Below are 16359 nucleotides of genomic sequence, written 5' to 3'. Positions count from 1 at the left end.
GCAGGAAGGTGAAGAAGACAGTGGAAAGCATCGTCAGGGACCCAATCACATTCCCACCTCACTAGAATCCTCTCTGGCTTTACTCACTAGATGAGCCACCCTGATTTATTTCCAGTGAAAGCACAAGAAACACATTTCTGCTTCACACAGAAATACACATTCTTCTTTATTCACGGAATTCCATCTTCCTGCCACCTCACATGCTTGCTCCTTGTCAAAATCCAGCTCCACTTAGGGCCGGCCCTGTGGTGCAGCAGTTAAATTCGCACGTTCTGCTTCGGTGGCCCGGGGTTCACTGGTTCCACTCCTGGGTGTGGACATGTCAGAGCTTGGCAAGCCATGCTCTGGTAGGCGTCCCACATATAAAGTAGAGGAAGATGGGCACGGATGTTAGCTCAGGGCCAGTCTCTCTTAGCAAAAGGTGGAGGATTGGCAGCAGATGTTAGCTCACGGTTAATCTTCCTCAAAAATAAATAAATAAAATCCAGCTCCAATTGAGTGTCAGCTGATCATAGACACCTTAAAATCATCCTCATTCACCATACTTCATTCCCTTCCATGCTCTCAAAATGAAAATCTTGCCCTTTGTTTGTTTGTTCCTTTTCGTCTTCTCTCTTCCTAATACCTTGAAAGCCACATGAGGAAAATGAAGTGATCTCATCATCTACCAATAGGTCCTCAGTCCATAATCATGTCTGGTCACAATGAGCTCCTGTGAGCATCACCGTCTGCTGCATCTTCACCATCCCCAACAACAGCAGAGCGAAATCTTTGTTTTTGGTAGAGCTGAGGATGGTACCCTTCCCTCTCTTTCTATGTGTTCCTGGAGTCCAACACACTCACTCACCAATATTCACGTTAATGGTTTCACACTCAAAGTCAATAAAATTATGGAAAAAGTGTAACCGGTGCCAATGTGTGTTTGTGTGAATGTACCAGTGTGTGTGCCTGTCTGTGTGGGTGAGTGTGTATGCACACATGCTGCTGGGGTCACGTCCCTGCATACTTTGACACTCAGACTCACATACCACAATGTGTGTTTATTCTTCTGAAACGGTCCACTCTGGAGTCCTGTTTCATGCCCCACCCTATTCTTGATCCATTCCACGCAGCAATCCCTGCCTGCAGGCCCTTTGATATCCCTGCACCACACAAGATCTAATCAGAAATTGTAACTATTCGGGTCCGCCCTTTGAGTTACAATAATGTGTACAACTCCATGGTTCTGCAGTTTGTTAACTTTAACTCTAGCCCCAGTGAATCCCGCAGAACCTTGTTTATTGGTGAAAGAGCTGATGTGATTTTCACGCCCCATAGTTTCTCACATGATCCCCTGGGTCCCCACCCAGTGCTCCCTAAATCACACCTGCAGTGGCTCCTAGTGCGTGCAGGTCCCCTCGTCCCCTTGCACCTCTCCTCCCACAAACATGGCCTATGGCCTCCTTTGTATGGGCCTGAGACTTACTGACATGGGTGATGTTGTCAGACCTGCTGGTTGACCATTCTCTGGGGCACACAGACATTGACCCCACAGCTGAGGTGCCTCCCTTATACTAACAATCACCAGGCAGAATGCAGAAGACACACTTGCTCCCCAACGGACAATGACCATCATCCCCATACAGTCAAACATGGGGGCATGACCACGGCCACAGTCAGAAACCAAACCAAAGACGATGACCTGTACCATCAGAGGAACACCCATCCCTGTACCTGCCGCCCCTCTGGAACCTCCCTTCACCCACAGGCTTGGAAGGACCAGCAAGGGCAGGTCACTTTTCATGTACTTGGACAAGCAAGTACAAAGCATTCTAGAAAATAAAGAGAGACCCTGAAGCCTTGTTTTGTAATCACTCATCTGAAGACACAGCTCTGTTTTCACTAAATAAAACTGAGAGGCAGTTGGGTGTTCCTTGTGCCTGAGCACTTTATGCTCCACTGGCTTCCTCACGCTTTCTTGGGTGTTGTAACTGCTGAGACAGAGAATGCACAAAATACAGGGGAAGCAGCCAGAATTAATTCTGATGCTGAATCAGCAGAGGAGTGCGTCACTCAGCACAGTGAGCACTGAAATCAGAGCTGGCTTGTAGACCTCCTAGGAGAGAAGGAGGAAGCCAGCTAACAGAGCTCATCGTGTGCGGAGGGCAGTGGACAAAGGAGTCAGAATAGGACCTGGATGGAGGGATAGAGTGAGAGTTGGGAAAGGTGGAACATTTCCATTTTGCTTCCAGTGTAGAATCTCTAAACCTTTTCTCAGAAATTGCCTCTGATCTGTTCTTGGTCTTAGTCATCAACATCGCTTTCATAGTCTATCAATATTGTTCTGGGTGCCAAAACAAGATATTACTGACTTGGTGACTTATAAACAACACAAATTTATTGCTTATGATTTTGGAGGCTGGGGTCCAAGATTGAGGCTGCAGCCTGGTTGCCTTCTGGTGAGGACCCTCTTCCTGGTTCGTAGCTGGAGACTTCTCGCTGGTGGAAAGGGTCTAGGGAACTCTTGAAGCCTCTTTTATACACACTAACCCCTTTCATAAAGCCATCATCCTCACGATCTAAGCATCACCCAAAGGTCGACCTCCTAATACCATCATCTTTTGGGGTTAAAATTTCAACATACGAATTTTGGAGGGACACAAACATTCAGACCACAGCATGGTGCAAGGTACTTTCCATCATATTTCCAAATATAAAATACACTGTTGAATTATCACACATAGTATTGTTCTAATTCATAATTCTTATTAAAATATAAAGTGTACATTGCTTATTTTCCAGCATTCATGCTGTTATGGCTGACTTGAAAATTAACTGGACTTCATATTACTACAAATTCTCCCCCCACCCCCACCCCACTGTCTTGGGCTGAGGAAAGACAGATGGGAATTTTCCCATTCAATTAGAGAGAGAAAAATCTGAGCCACACTTACACACACAACACAAATAACATACAGAAGAGTGACACAGAAATCACTGACATGGCTGCATCCTCCTGAAGTGGGATTTGAAAAAGGAAAAATGTGTATATCATTAGAGGGGAGACTATTTCTCTCTTTGTTTTCCTGTTTGTATTTGTTATGTGGGTCTCTCATTGGATCTTATTTCAGGTTTCAGGATTTTTAAGTCATGACCTAAACTCTGAACACCGATTCTATATTTGCACCCAACGCAATCTGTTAGGTCTGAGACAATAAGTAAACTTTTGTACATGGTTGAGGAGCTCAGTGGCTCTGGCCATACAAGGCTTGGCACAGATGCCAAGGGGAATGACCCCTCTTTCTCTCATTGTCAGGGACTCTGGGGCACAGGGATTTGCAATCAAAGTCATGACTCTGGTCCCACTCTGAAACACACCCCAATGCATTTCCACCTTCTACCTGGCAGCCAGGGCATGAGTGGGGCAGCTCTGGACAAGGCAGGGTTAGCACCTGTCCTGTGCAATGTTAGTGCACAACCACAGGTCTGAGTTCCTCTCCTGCTGGAGACCCCTTCCCTCCTGGCCTCTGCCCTGAGATTGAACAACAGGAGGCACTCACCTGACTGGTCTTTGCTCCAGAGCTCTGTGCAGGCAGGTGTCGATCAGGATGGCCCAGAGTTATAGAGACAGAGTTCCTGGACTTGATCTCCCCACAGAGGTGTCATTATCGTGTCATCTGCGGTATCGGTGACACTATCTGCATGGAGACTCCAGGGCATCTCCAGTGAGGACTGAATTTTACTCCCAGTGCAATCATCATCATCATCAGCAAGTGATTAAGGACGACTTTCTCAATTAATGAAAAGATCCTAATGGGCACCAAAGAGCTGGCAGGAAAAGCTTTCTGTGTTCCCTGTGGACAACCATAGTTCAGAATGAAGTTGGACTCAGGCACTAAAGTGACACTGGGAGGTGCGTCACGGGCTCCCTTCACTCATTTCTAACTGGGCACGTTCCTCGATGCTTTTTCATCTTCCCCAAGTACTGAGCACCATCATTGGGCCAGGATCCTCATCTCCCCATGACTTTAAATTTCATGATTCTTCTATGGCCCTAGATTCTTTCAGGCTGGAAAATACCCTATTTTGAGACATCTTTCCTACCTCAAAATATTGCATCACCCTGTGGCCCACGTGACTCCACAAGAGGATAGTTGCCTTCCAAGTGTCCATCAGCCCTGCCTCCTGTGCTTCTCATTGGGCAACCAGACTTCCCCCTCTTCTGCATCATTTGCACTGAGATGAAGCATCCCCAAACCTGCAGGCTGGGCTCAGGGCAAAGGCAGACAGAGAATACAGAGTGACAACATCAGAATTCTATCAATCGATGAATGGAGTGGTGTCACTGAATATTGCAATGTAGGGAACGTGAAAATTTCTTTCCACTAACATAAAACCCCAACTTAGGGGTAGGCAAACAGTGGCTGTAGGATGGGAAGGGGTACTTATTTTTGGTTTTTGTTTATTCTTTGTTTTGTTTTTTGAGGAAGATCAGCTCTGAGCTAACATCTGCCACTAATCTTCCTCTTTTTGCTGAGGCAGATTGGCCCTGAGCTAACATCCATGCCCATCTTCCTTTGCTTTATTTGTGGGACACCTGCCATAGCATGGCTTGATAAATGATGCGTAGGTCCAACTCTGGGCGTCCGAACTGGCAAACCCGGGCTGCCAGAGCAGAGCGCACCAACTTAATGCAACAACACCAGGCTGGCCCCTCATTTTTATTTTACTGGAACACAACCACACCTGTTCTCATATTATTTGTAGCAGCTTCCGCCTACAGAGCCAGCATTAAGTAGCTGTGACACAGACCATAAGGTCCATGAGCCTGAGGTATTTACTATCTGACTGTTTAAGAAAAAGTTTGCCCCCTGCAACGCCTTGTGCTGTGCGGGACTTCTAGTACTCCCAACCCCATCTGTAAGCCCATAGGGCCCCAACTCCTCTGACAACCACATACTCCAATGGGTTTCCAACAGGCTTTTCACTGAGAAATCTTTCTTTTTTTGCTGTCTTTTGTTTCCAACTTACTATGTCCTCATATTTGTATTCTATTTTTAGGGCTAATACTTTATGTTTCATCCACATTATTTTAACTCTCTTTGAATATTTATAATTTCCTAGAGCACTATTAACGACTGCCACATTTTTAACTGAGCTCACATCGGTTTATACATTATATAAACTTCAGGTGTGCATCGTTATATTCCAACTTCCCTACAGACTACATGGTGTTCACCACCAAAAGTCTAGTTTTTATCTGTCACTGTACTCATGTGCCCCTTACCCCTTCACCCTCCCCCATCCCATTCCTCTCAGGTAATCACCAATCTGTTGTCCGTATCTGTGTGTGTGTGTTTGTTAACTTCCACATAGGAGTGAAATCAGAAAGGTGTTCAACGTCACTAATTATTAGGGACATGCAAATCCAAACCAAAATGAGATATCAACTTATACCTATCAGAATGGTTATTGTTAGAAAGACAAGAAATACCAAGTTCTGGAAAGGATGTGGAGAAAAAGGAGTGCTCATACACTGCTGGTGGGAATGTAAATTTGTGCAGTCACTACGGGCAAGAAAATGGAGATTTTTCAAAAAATTAAAAATAGTACAGCCATGTGAGATAAATAAATATATATGTATACATATATATGAAGACTACTCAGGCATAAAAGACAAAACCTTGCCATTTGTGACAACAAGGATGGACTTTGAGGGTATGATGTTAAGTGAAATAGAGAAAGACTATTGCTCCTAAAATAAAATTTTAATGAACGTTTTCAAGCACACAAAATTATAGACAATAGTATCATAATTCCAGCGACACACCTTGAGGACAAATTGTCTACTTTCAACATCATTTACCTAGAGCAGATCTAGTTTCGTCTATACCCCTGCACAGTCCATTCCCCTGGAGAATTTTTAAAGGATACTATGATACTATACTGTGGTGAGGAGCAGTTTAGCGTTATTGTTAAGAGATGTATAATATGCATAGTATGACACATTTGTGGGGGGAAATTCTGCAGCAATTAACCCAACACATTGACAGGGGAATGAATGACGGGAGAGGCTGACGGTGCGACTGCTGCAGAATTGCTCTGTGTTGCCTTGAGGAATGTTCCGATTCACCACATTTCCTCACTCCAATTGCATGCTTAAACCTGATTAAGCATTGTTTACTCTGGGCATTACAAAGAAAATGATTGAGAGTGTGGACAAAACAGAAATGTTAAAAACGGCACCTGGGTAGATGTGGTGGGATCTCTACTCTGATTCATGCAATCAAGGCACAGTTACTCTATTCTTTCTTTTTTCACTGTTTTAATGGCATACGTAGGCCCTGCATCTTCACATACTGGAATGGACAGCTCTGGATGAGATCTGGATGGAGAGGCAGGAGGTGCACATGTGTGTGTATTTCTGCCCTGCACATCTTTGTTCTGAGGGACTCATGTGGAAAAGATGTTCCCAACCCATGGGTTTACAGCACTGGTGCTGATGCTGGAGGTTACTAGGGTTCTTGTGCTGAGGTGTGTGTGTCCAGGGCTCAGTTGGGTTACTCATTTTTTTTTTTTTTTTTTACAGAGAATACATTGTTTCTGTAAGGACATCCAATAGAACTTTCTGAGCTGATGGAAGTGTTTTCTGGGCTGTACGAAAGGGATGCTACTAGCCACATGTTGCTATTGAGCACTTGAAATTCAGCTATTGCAAATAAGGAACAGAATTTTAATCTCACTCAGTTTTAATTAACTGAAATTTCAGCAGCTCCATGTGGCTATTTCCTACCATATTGGACAGGAATTGGAAGAAGCTGAAAAGATTTTCCCCTGAGTTTTGGCTTTCGGGTCCAGGATATGGTACCAGAGATCGTGGACCGTGACCCAGGCCTGGCATGCTGGCACGGCAGGAGCAGGTAGGGTTTGAGGGAAATGGCTGGCATCCCTTCACGTGCACATACTCTTTGTAGGTGGCATGGAGACTATGAAACAAAGGAATTCACTTTCTCAAAAACACATTTCCTTCTTCTACAACTTTGTCTCCCTCAGACACAGACACACACCCTCCCTGTCACTCTTACACACACTCTCTCACACTCTTACTCATGTTGAAGACCTGAAGCCCAGTTCTTCAGAACGTGACTGTATTTGGAGACAGAGCCTTTAAAGATGCGATTAAGTTAAAATGAGACCATTAGAGTTTGCTCTAATTAAATCTGATAGGAGTCCTTATAAGAAGCAGTTAAGGAACTCAGAGAGACACCAGGGGTGCACACACAGAGGGGAGACCCTGTGAGGACACCATGAAAAGGTGGCCGTCTGCAAGACAAAGAGAGAGGCCTCAGGAGAAACCAACCCTGGCAACACCTTGATCTTGGTCCTCTGGCCTCCACAACTGTGAGAAATAAATCTACTTTTACTCCATTCAGTCTGTTGTATTTCTTAAGGCAGACCTAGCAAACTAATACCGTCACTGACACTGTCTGTCGAATTGCATCCTCTCTCTCTCTCTCTCCCTCCCACAGGCACACACACACACACACTTACACATACTCACTAGCAACATTCTTGCTCTGTCTTGCCCTCCATTTCACAAGCTCATACTTTTTCTTCTCTCAAGTCCTGAAGTTCCAGCGGCCTACATTTCTCCACTTGGCATGAGGCCTGAGCTGCTGCCATTTTGCTCCTGATCCCCCCGGTCCCCTCACTAACCCCTTCTTCCTATCCTCTGGAGGACAGGGAGAGGAGAGGTGACCTGGCCTTCCTTCCCAACTTCTGCTCCCTGGGAGGTCAGTGTTGTGAGCGAGCAACAAAAGGGCTGAAATAAGGAACTTTCCAAGCGTCTCTGGTTGACCACTATACTAAGTGCATGTGGGAGACCCAGCAAAAATGCAAAGTCTGAGCATACTTGCAAATGTGACCCACCTTGAACGTGCTCCTCAAGGTACACACAGCTCAAATGGCTGAGGCTGGAAGCCTTACTCGCTTGAGATTAGTGAGCATTACTTCTGACCAAATCACTGCCTGACTATTCAACTTCATGGGTGCGTGGGGGCCTCCTGGGGAATGTTCTCTGAAAGACTCCGGGTAGCCACAGGTGGCTCACCCCAGGGAGATTTGTTTTGCAGTTTGAATCCAAGCCAATGTTTTTCTTTCCAAAACAAGCAAACAAATAAAAATTAAAACAAACAATGGAAAATACTCTCAGAAAACAAACTGGAATCCAGAGTGACTCAAATGCATTTCCTACACTGTCCTGTCTTCAACCAAAATTACTGGACAAGGTGGGACACATTTGGATGTTGGACTGTTAGTCAACCGGAGAACCAATCAACAGAAACTGATACCACATGGGCACAGGTGTTCCATTTAACAGACACAAACTTCAAAGCAGATGGTAGCCACCTGTTTAATGACAAAGAAATGCACATTAAAAGATGAAGGAAGAGTCTGAAAAGAACAAGCAAAGTAATTCTTCTCAACAGAGAAATGGAAGGTGTAAAGAAAGGCCAAACGGAAAAGCAAAGGCTGACAAGGACAACTGAAATGAGAATTTCAGCAGATGGGCTCACTGTCATACTTATCTGGCAGAAAAAGTGTCAGTGAACTAGAAGATAGAGTATTAATAGTCGTGTAATTGAAGAACAGTTTCAGAAGACTAAACCAAAATTAAGAGTGGTTGTGAGACAATATCACGCATTACAACATACATGTAATTGGAGACAGGGCTGGAGCAGAGAGAAGAAAAGGGATGGAAAATTAATTGAAACAATACGGGCTGAAAACTTCCCAAACTTGGTGAAAACCATCAACCTGCTGATCCAGACACCTCAGCAAAGGCTGAGAAGTAGAAATGGCACTTCATGTCCAACACCAGACCTGGGAATTCCATGTGAACAAATCTCAAAGTGAACTGAGTGGAGAATTTTTTGCATTTAGATGTTGGAAATCTTTCTTTTTTGAACATTATCACTGAATTTCACATCTTCATATTTACCCTCATTTTGACTTCTGAGCCAGTGTGCCCAGTCTTTGCTTTTTCAAACCAACTTGTGGTAACGAAATCTTCTTCAATGATTGTTCCTGAAGAATCCAGGCATTGCAATTCCTCCAAAAAAATCCTTGGCACCCAGCATGACTTTCTGTCTGCAAAAATGAACATCTGAGTAAATTGTGGGTCCTTGTGGCTAATGAGATTTCTCTTTTGTTCACATGTTTTAAAATGCTAGAGTAGAAAAATATGAATCTTCTTGTAGACCATAAATCAGAATTAATAATACAAAACTAATTTTTAAAATATTACATGATGAGTATCAAATATTAGAATTGACATCTTCTTTGAGACTTTGGTCAACTTTGGTTACCTAGATGTCTTTCCTGAACTTTCACTATTCTTTTTCTTTTCTCTCTTTTTCTCTTTTTTTTTGTCTTATTCTATGTCTTGAGATCTTGGCTTTGTGACCTCTCTGGTCTCTGCCATCTCAAGAACACAGGTACCAGTATAGATCTTGGTGGCCAGTTAAATAGACTGCAGTTCCAAGATGCAATCTCTTTGCCTGGCTGAGTCAGCTCTCGGGGGAGTTTGTCATAAGAGGTCCCAGTCCACAGGGGACCTTTGTCATCTCAACCTTCAGGGCTTGTTAATGCTGGAAAAATCCCATTCCAGTAGCATCTGCCCAGGATCACGGATTAGTGGGTTTGTGACTGGAGGCATGCCAAGTTCCCATGGGAGACCAAAAACATCGTTTTCATTACACCATCCTTACCCCCTGTGCAAGGAAGGCCTTTGATTTCTTAGATCATTTTTGGGAATAAACTTTCTGGATTTTGTGAAGGCCACTTCTTTTGTACCCTCTTTTGGGGAAACCTCTTATGTCCACGTTTAAGCCATAAAAGGCTTCTTGGTTTGAGTCACTACTAAGATCCTACTTTCAATGGTCAGATGATGGATCCCTTAAGTTGGAAAAACTTCTAAATTGAAAGAACTTTTAGAGGCCTCTCATCATAAACAACTTTTTATTTATTTATTTTTTTTCTCTTTTGAGGAAGATTAGCTCTGAGCTAACTACTGCCAGTCCTCCTCTTTTTGCTGAGGAAGCCTGGCCCTGAGCTAACATCTGTGCCCATCTTCCTCTACTTTATATGTCAGATGCCTGCCACAGCATGGCTTGCCAAGAGGTGCCATGTCCGCACCCGGGGTCCGAACTAGCAAACCCCAGTATGCAGAAGCGGAACGTGCGCACTTAACTGCTGCGCCACCAGGCCAGCCCTATAAACAACTTTTTAATTGTTACCTATGAAAAGAACAAATTAAAAGGAAATACAAAGAAATAACAACTAGCCTTAAGAATTTAATCAAATTTGGGGTCTCAGTGTCCTCTCATGGTCTTACAGATGCTGATAAAAGCATTAAGTTAATTAAAAAGGAATAAAAACAGCTTAGGAGAGGATCCAGGAATTCCTCAACAAGTTGGAATTTTTTAAAAGGGTTTTCAGGAAGTAAGGTAAATAAAGCAAATATTAAACGAGAGGGAAAAAAGAGGGATCAGAGAGGGAAGAGCCATGTGATGAATGCCGGCAGCATGGCAATCCTTAGATGATTATTAAAAAATGGGATTAATAAAATGGACATTAATGGGATTAACAGAAAAGTTTTAATACAGCACTGACTAAGGTTGGGTGGGCCAAAGGGACCCCCATCTGGTCCCTCACCGTTAAAGGGCCCCAAACTAGTCTTCTCTATTTAACCTGTCAGTAGAAGTTTAAAAAGCTGGAAGGCAGAGATAACAATGAGAAACTTGAGCAACAAGCGCTGGAGGCAACAGAGAGGCCTGTCAATCAATTGAAAGATTAACAGGAGGACCAGGGTCCCTGGGCTCAACCTCTCTCTGAGGACTCAAATTCTCTTGCACAGAAATGGGTAAAATAAGCAGGAGATGGAGAAGAGAAGTTTCTGAGCCTCTTGACACGGGAATCCCACAAGCTGTGGTACCAAACCTACTGGTGGGACCCTGACTCAGGCTGCATTTAGATTGAGAAAAGGTAAAAGTGTAAATGTTGATAAGATTACAAAAGCTTAAATGTTTATTTTTAAATTTTTGTGATTGATGTCCCATTGGCTTATAACTGTGTAAATTTAGGGCATACATTGTTATATTTCAGTTTCTGTATAGACAGTGTGTTCACTACCAATAGACAGTATTTCACCCGTCACCATACATATGCGCCCCTTTATCTTTTACCTGCCCCCACCATCTTCCCCTCTGGTAACCATTCATCTGTTCTCTTTACTTGTATGTTTGTTTATCTTCCACATGAGTGAAATCATATGGTATTTGTCTTTCTCTGTCGGACTTATTTTGCTTGACATAAGACCCTCAAGGTCCATCCATGTTCTCACAAATGGTACAATTTTGTCTTTTTAATAGCTGCATAGTATTCCATTGTACACACACACACACACATCTCACATCTTTTTTATTCCTTCATCCATTGATGGGTATTTGTTTTGCTTCCTGGTCCTGGCTATTGTAAATAATGCTGCAATGAACACAACAGTGCATAAACCTCTTTGAATTGTTGATTTCGTGACATTGGATAAATACCCAGTAGTGGAATAGCTGGATTACATTGTATTTCTATTTTAAATTTTTTGACAATCTCCATACTATTTACCATAGTGGCTGCACCAGTTTGCTCCCCAAGCAGCAGTGCATGAGGGTTCCCTTTTCTCCACGTCCTCTTCAACACTTGTTATTTCTTGTCTTTCTAGTTGCAGCCATTCTTAAGGGAGTGAGGTGGTATCTCATTGGAGTTTTGATTTACATTTCCCTAGTAATTAGTGACGTTGAACATCTTTTCATGTGCCTGTTGGCCATCTTTCATATCTTCCTTGGAAAAATGTCTGTTCATATTCTCTGTCCAATTTTTTATCTGTTGTTCATTTTATTTATGGTTGAGTCATATGAGTTCTTTATATATTTTGGAAAGGAATTGCTTGTCAGATACATGATTTGCAAATATTTTCTCCCAGTTGGTGGGCTGTCTTTGCATTTTGTTCTTTATTTCCATTGTTGTCCACAAGGTTTTTACTCTGATGTAGAGCATTTGTTTATTTTTTCTTTTGTTTCCCTTGCTTGAGGAGCCATGGTATTCAAAAAAGATACTGCGAAGACTGGTGTCAAAGAATGTGCTGGCTATATTTTCTTCTAAGAGTTTCATGGTTCCAGGTCTTACATTCAAGTCTTTAATCCATTTTCAGTTAACTTTTGCATATGGTGTAAGATAATGGTCTCCTTTCATTCTTTTGCATGTGGCTCTCTAATTTTCCCGACACCATTTATTGAAGAGACTTTTGTTTCTCCATTGTAAGTCCTTAGCTCTTTTGTCAGAGATTAGCTGTCCGTAGATGTGTTGTTTTATTTCTGGGCTCTCAATTCTGTCCCATTGATCTGTGTGTCTGTTTTACTGCCAGTAAAATGCGATTTTGGTAACTATAGCTTTGTAGTATATTTTCATTTCAATCTATACAGGTCTTGTTTCTACTGTTTATCAAATCAATATATCTATTGGGTCACATTCAAATTTTCACACAATTGCTAACTTCCATTACACACTAAGTTGATCTTACAGAAAATAAAAAGGAAAACATTTAGAAATTGATCTGATAGTTCAGAATATATTAATTGGGGCAGAAATATAGACAAGTTCCAAAGGAAATGATCATGACAATATTAAATATTAGAAATGTGATTTGCTCTTGTAAATGTTCTTAATTTGTTTTCATAATTCATGAACTGTTCCGTATTTTTCTGCTACACTTCTGTACCACATGGGTAACAAACAGAAATGCTCCTAGCTACGGCAATGAGCACAGAGTTTTCTCTGAGCGTGTCTGCAGCCAGAGCTTCATCTGACTTGCCCTGGCCTCACTGGAGGACTAGCAGAGCCCAGATTCATCACAAGACAGATTCTCAGGAACCTCTGATCAGCCAAAACTGGATCTGAGGAGCAAAAAGTGAACCTAGATGCTCCGCAGCAGAAATTTTAATGACCGTAAAAATAGGGCATCCATTGCTAATGTGTTAAAAGGAAATGATCCAAATATCCATATCCAGCAAATCCCTTCCATGTAACCTAGGGCCCCCCAAGGAGACAGTCCAAGGCACAGCTAGCTGAGCAGAGATCTCCATTTCTCAAACCCACAGGGCAGAAGCCAAGTTTGCAGAGAGTAGGATGACCCCTTGTTGATTAACAGATTCCCTGAAAATGCCCACATCCCATTCTTTGCTTGTCCCCACGTCCACCTCCCGGTACTGTTGGTCACAGGTGAACTGAGCGGAGCTCAGGACACAAATGGCATGGATGAATCTCCCCGCATAGGTCCTCCAATTCTGTTTGAGATACCCACCGTGGACACTCCTCAGGTGCTCAGAAATGATGAGGTGGCTGTTGGCTGCGGCAACATCCAAGGTCATATCCACCGTGGGCAGAAACTTACGCAAATCAGCAAGTACATACGCTATATACCACTCTTCATGTCTGCTGCAAAGGCCCAAATATGTCACTCACTTTCCTTCTTTAACTCGACACTTCTTCCTTAATCAGAGTTTTCCTGGAAAAACCTCCCTGGTGCCTTGATTAGACCAACTTTTATATGTAGAATAAATGATTTTACCTGAAAATCGTCCCTCTTAGCATCATAGGTATTCTCTGTGCATTAAAGTTATTTAGTTATTTGATTAAAGATTTTTCTTCTCTTTGCTACATAACAAACCTGGAAAAAAGTACATAACAAACCTGGGAAAAGAATGAGAATGTTGTTCATTCTCAGATTATACAAAGTAACAGAGATTCTGTCAAAATATAGGCAGCAAATAAATATTTGGAATGATGGAAAATATTGTACTTATTACAGAATAGTATTGAAATATTAAAGATTTTCTTTCCTTGTTTTTCTCTTGCAGTTATCTTCCTCATCTACTGTTGTCAGATAGACAATTGCATTCCAGGCCTCTTCTTTCCTAGAGCTGTAACAGAGTATTAAACAGAAATGCTAGGAGTCTTGAGATGACATTTATTAACTCTGGACAGTCAAGATAGGGGAAGGGATTCCCAAGGACGTGAGTAGGGATGAGCTGGGATCATGGCAGCAACTTAAAGTGGTAGTGCTCAGAGGGGCAGGTAAATTACAGAAGAATGACTGTGTCTATTGGCTACATCTCCAGGTGACCCTCATTATTAGGATGAGGGCGTAGAGTTGCCTGTCCTGACATGACCACGTGCATGGAGCCAAAGGAGCCTCTGAAATCAACCCTCTGGATCAAAGACCAATTGCTTTAGTTGCCTCCCTTATAATACAGCTCTTGGAGAGATGCTCAGACTTTCTGACTATCAGAGAGGAACTGTCAAGTCTTAGAGTTTCTGGGACAGGTTTCACCATCCCTAATTCAGATTTGCATGGAATAAGAAGTAAACTTGCTTAGAAAACAAACCAATTTGTTTCCTTCACAATGAGCCTGGGCGGCCTGTTCTGGCTTCCTGACTTTAGCTCATCAGACCTGCACCTGAGCCGTGATGATTCGCCTTACCTCAGAGCTGTGAGCCTGGATCACGCATGATTCTCTGAGTTCTGGGTCAGGGAGGAAGCACAGGCTGCAGTGCTCAGGTGCAGTCTGCAGCAGGATTTAAATCTACAGTCACGACCACATGCGCTTTACTGCCCTTTGCCTGGGGCTTGAGGTGGGGAGCATTCACTGCCCACACTCACTGGGGATTAAAATCACTTGGGAGCTTTCAAACTTTCCAATTCTTGGATCGCACCATCAGAGGGAGTCAGAATCAGTGGGTGCAGGGCCTTGGTACCCAAAGTGTGACCCATAAACTAGCACCCTCACCACCGCCAGGGCTCTCATGTGAAAACCAGATCCACAGGCCAGCCCAGAGCAGTGAATCAGAATCTGCTTTGAAACAAGATTCTCAAGGGATTTAAATACGCTAAAGTTTGAGAATCATTTTTCGAGGCCAGTGTCACCCAAAGAAACACAATGTGAGCCCATTTTTAAATTTTCATTTTGTTCTACACATAGCAAAAAAAGTAGTAATATGAATTGGGTATAATAGATCTTAATAATGCATTTTAATTTAATCCAGCATATCCAAAATCTGATTTCTACTTGTGTCAATAGTGAAGTTTCAAGTGATCAATAGCTGTCAGTGGCTATCTGAAACATTGCCTAGTGTAGTTCTAGGGCATGACCTAAACATTATATTTTCTTAAATCTTACAGATGGTTCTAATCTATACTTACAGGGGAGAATAACTTTTTTTTTGCAAGAATAAAAGCTTTACATGTTAGAATTTAGCAAATGCCTTGTTTAATGCAGAGCTTTTGAAAAGTTGCTTTTTCCAGGGCCCTTTGTGGGTTGGGGCAGGGTGTACGGATGCCTCACCATGAAACCTCCACATCCTTGGGTTCATCTGGAGAACGACTCTCAGCTGAGGCTCTAACTCTTTCATCTGTGACACCAGTGCCCCCAGCTGGATACCAGGCCTGATGTCCTTCTTCTGAGACCACAGAGCAGAACGGGCACAATAAACCCTCCCCATTGGGCTCCTTCTGCAGTGAATTGATGCACTGGAGGCAGCAGACAAACCCACATTTCAGGTACGTGGTTTTTTCAAGATAAGTCATGTAGCCAAGACATCTGCTTGCTTCACTGAAGTGTGTAGCCATGCACACTGCCTGGAGAAAAATGTGCATGGTGGAGGAATTTCAGTGAGTTGCCTGGATATTAGTCCTTGGGACACTTTCGTCTTTACATGCACGGTGATTTGCAATCTCTTCTACTAGGTAAAGAAGATACCGAACACCTGGTTTAAAATGCTGGTTGGAATGAAGGACATGATTCATCCTTGGGCTTTAAGTTAGGTGGTGAGAGGGTCTATAGTACAGCTGAGCTGTCAATCTGGCAGCCTCCAGCCACAAGTGGCTACTGAGCCCAAGAGGTGGGCTTATGCACATTGAAATACCTTGAGTATCAGAGGCAGACTCAATTTTGAAGACATGTTGAGAAAAGAGAATAGACTTTCACTGAGAAATTCTATTTCCCGGAGAACTTCCATAAATTGATTACATTTTGAAATGATTACATTTTGCCTATAAAATTAGATTTGTTTGAGTATATTTTGTTTGTTTGGCTACTAGAAAATAAATTTGGAATTGCATATATTGGTCTCCTTTTATTCTACTGCACAGCACTGGTGTAGACCCAGAACCTCTCGCCCTCTCCCACTTGTCCAACTTACATGTAGCAAAAACCCATGGGAGGACTTTAGAGGTACAATAAGTCCATGGCTGAGACTCCATTCACCATC

General features: G+C 42.8%; 1 pseudogene; it reads right to left on the bottom strand.

Moving 5' to 3' along the window:
• Positions 1-13178: 13178 nt before the first annotated feature.
• On the bottom strand, positions 13179-15676 carry LOC106823963 (ret finger protein-like 4A; annotated as a pseudogene).
• Between the last annotated feature and the right edge of the window lie 683 nt (positions 15677-16359).

Source organism: Equus asinus, chromosome 26, assembly GCF_041296235.1.
Source record: "Equus asinus isolate D_3611 breed Donkey chromosome 26, EquAss-T2T_v2, whole genome shotgun sequence".
Classification (NCBI taxonomy): Eukaryota; Metazoa; Chordata; class Mammalia; order Perissodactyla; family Equidae; genus Equus; species Equus asinus.
This window is presented reverse-complemented; position numbering and strand designations above follow the sequence as displayed.